This window comes from Budorcas taxicolor, chromosome 11 (genome assembly GCF_023091745.1).
Source record: "Budorcas taxicolor isolate Tak-1 chromosome 11, Takin1.1, whole genome shotgun sequence".
NCBI lineage: Eukaryota > Metazoa > Chordata > Mammalia > Artiodactyla > Bovidae > Budorcas > Budorcas taxicolor.
In genome coordinates, this window is record NC_068920.1 from 48057943 (window position 1) to 48060999 (window position 3057).

At 44.7% G+C, this 3057-nt stretch overlaps 1 non-coding gene across 1 annotated transcript; it reads left to right on the forward strand.

Moving 5' to 3' along the window:
- The first annotated feature begins 1985 nt into the window (after positions 1–1985).
- On the forward strand, positions 1986–2057 carry TRNAR-ACG (transfer RNA arginine (anticodon ACG)). The gene has a single exon. It is a non-coding gene; the product is annotated as a tRNA-Arg (tRNA).
- Positions 2058–3057: the final 1000 nt, after the last annotated feature.

A 3057-nucleotide genomic window follows, 5' to 3' on the forward strand; every position in this document is an offset into this window, starting at 1 on the left:
TGGCTTAGACTAGTGACTCACCCTCAAGCCTGAGCACACTGCTGAGCCCCAGGAGAATTGGGGTCTTCTGAGAGAAGAAGGGCGAGTGGTTGGCGTGTGGGTCATCCACAGCCCACACCACAGCAGTGGTAATTATTGTTGAAATCCCAGGGGCAGGGCCCAGGAGACACAGACACAGCTTGCCTGTGAAATACATCTTTTTCCCATACTTTGAGATTTATTGACATTTTCCTCCAACGAGTATTTTATTTTTTAGTTTGAGACAACCACAAACTCACAGAAGGGTTGGAAGTATGTTACAAAGAGCTATTTGTTTTCTGAATCATTTGAGAATAAGTTGCAGACCTGCTGTCCAACCACTTCCAAATGCATTAGTGTGGCCTATATACAACAGCGTTCTCTTGCAGTGCTGCAACACAGCCATCAAAATCAGGAAATTAAAATTGATACATTACTACCTTCTGAGCCTGACACTCTGCTCAGGTTTTGACAACTGTCCCTCTAATATGTTTTGTAGCAAAGACCGCAGCTTCTTGCTATAAAGAGTCATGTACTGTATTTAGTTCTCATGTTTCTGTCAGGTGAATTTTCCTTCCCTCCAAAACCATTCTTTTAGTTTTCCTTGACTTTTATAGCCTCAACATGTTTAAAGATTACAGGCCAGTTATTTTCTGCAATGTCCCTGAGGTTCCATGTGTTTCCTCATAATCAGTTTCAAGCTACGTATCTTTAAAAAATAAAAATCAAAGAAGTGATTGTGTGCTCTTCTTATTGCATCCTAACAGCCTTCAATATGTGTCATTTCTGATGATGCTCACTGCCAATGAGCGGTTTTTGAACATATGTATATAAATCATGTTTTGGATTTCTCGGCGTCCTGTAACTGCTGTCTGAACCATCACTGATAAAGCAAACCGAGGGCCAAGACTAGCCCTGTGCCAAATTGCCTGTTTGGGGCAATTCAGGGAAGAAAGCAATCAGGGAGAGCTTCAAGGAAGAGATTACCTATGGCCTCCAAGAATGGGGAGGATTTGGCAGGGATGGAAGGAAAGCACTCCAAGGTACATGCAAAGCCTCAGAGATAAGGGAAGTAAGGCATGTGGGCCAGAGACAATGTTATGTACTCCACAAAGCAATGCCATTTCTCTCTTGGGTACTCAGAAGGACTATATTTCCCAGACTCCCTTGCAGTACAGTTGGCCCATGTGACTGAGCTCTGGACAACAGAATACCGATGAAACCAATGAGCACTGTTTCTAGGCTTCCCGTAAATTCTTCTGCTTGGTCCTTCATACTCTCTCCTCCTCTTGCATGATAACCACGCAGACTGCGACTTGAGGATGGTGATGTTACGGGATGACAGAGCCTGGCTCCCTGAATATGTGGGACAGAACTCCGCTCCTCTCCCATCAGATTGTGACATGAGTGGGAAGTAACCTTGGTTATGATAACCCACTGAGACTTGGGGGTTATTTATTATAGCAGCTGTCGTACCTTGAGCAAGACGGTTGTGTGATGGAGACCTCAAGTAAACCAGTAAGTACAATAAGCACGTGTGAAGACTATGAGACAAGATGAGTCCAGCTACTAGTAGAACCTTGAATGGCAGACTAATGAATTTGGAATTCTTTTCAGTAGGAAATAGGAAGCCACTTAAAGTTTATGTGTTAGGGAAAGACTTGAGAAAAGTAGTATTTAAAGAAGAGGAAGTTTCTAGAATAGCTTAGCTTGCAATGAAAGAAGCAGGAAGGGCGTTTAAAGGTTCTTGTGGTCATCCAGGTAAGGGGGAGTGTTAAATAGGATTTAGATCCAATTGACAGCAAACTCCAAATAATAGTGACTAAATCAAAGTGAATATTTATTTTTCTCAGACAAAAGATGTCGGGGTGGATCAGTCCAGGGCTGACCCCCAGGCCCTCTATCTCTTGTTGCTCTGTCATCTTTAGCAGATGTGCCGATTCTGTTCACGTATTCACCATGTGATTTCCCTGGTGGCTCGGATGGTAAAGCGTCTGCCTACGATGCAGGAGACCCGGGTTCAATTCCTGGGTGGGGAAGATCCCCTGGAGAAAGAAATGGCAACTCACTCCAGTACTCTCGCCTGGAAAATCCCATGGACGGAGGAGTCTGGTGGGCTACAGTCCACGGGGTCGCAAAGAGTCGGACATGACTGAGCGACTTCCCTTTCTTTCTTTCTTTCTTTCTCTCTTTCCTTCTTACTTTCTTTCTTTCTTTCTTTCTCTCTTTCTGTGCCATGGAATGAGATGGCTGCTTGAATACCAGCAGTGAGTCATATCCACTTTCCAGTCAACAGGAAGAAGAAAGGGACAAGGAAGGGGTGCCCCCTCCCTTTGAGGACACTCCATAAAGCTACATGTATCGATTCTATTTACGTATTCACCATGTGTAGCTGCCAACGAGACTGGAAAATTTGGCCTTTATTCTACGTGAACCCAGTGCCCAGCTAAAATTGGGAATATGGGCAGAGTGGATCTGGGATAATTAACAGTCTTTGCATGGGGGTGGTGATGCCTAAGCCCCAGGGATGGTGCTGAGATTGGGGAAGCAAAGGGAGGACCAAGAATACTGAACGGCTGAAACAAATAGTCCTCAGTTCAAATCCTGGGTTCTCCATTTTACTTGTTAAGTGATTTAGTCAAGTGTGTCTCTTAACCTACTTGTGCATGCTAAGTCACTTCAGTCCTGTATGACTCTGTGACACTATGGACTGTAGCCCACCAGGCTCCTCTGTCCATGGGATTCTCCAGGCAAGAATACTGGGGTGGGTTGCCATTTCCTTCTCCAGGGGATCTTCTCAGTCCAGGGATCTAACCAATGTCTCTTATGTCTCCTGCATTGGCAGGGAGATTTTTTACCACTAGCACCAAAATGATCTTAATGACCTAGATAACCACGATGGTGTGATCACTCACCTTGAGCCAGACATCTTGGAGTGCAAAGTCAAGCGGCCCTTAGGAAGCATCAGTCTGAACAAACCTAGTGGAGGTGTTGGAATGTGAGCTATTTCAAATCCTAAAAGATGATGCTGTGAAAGTG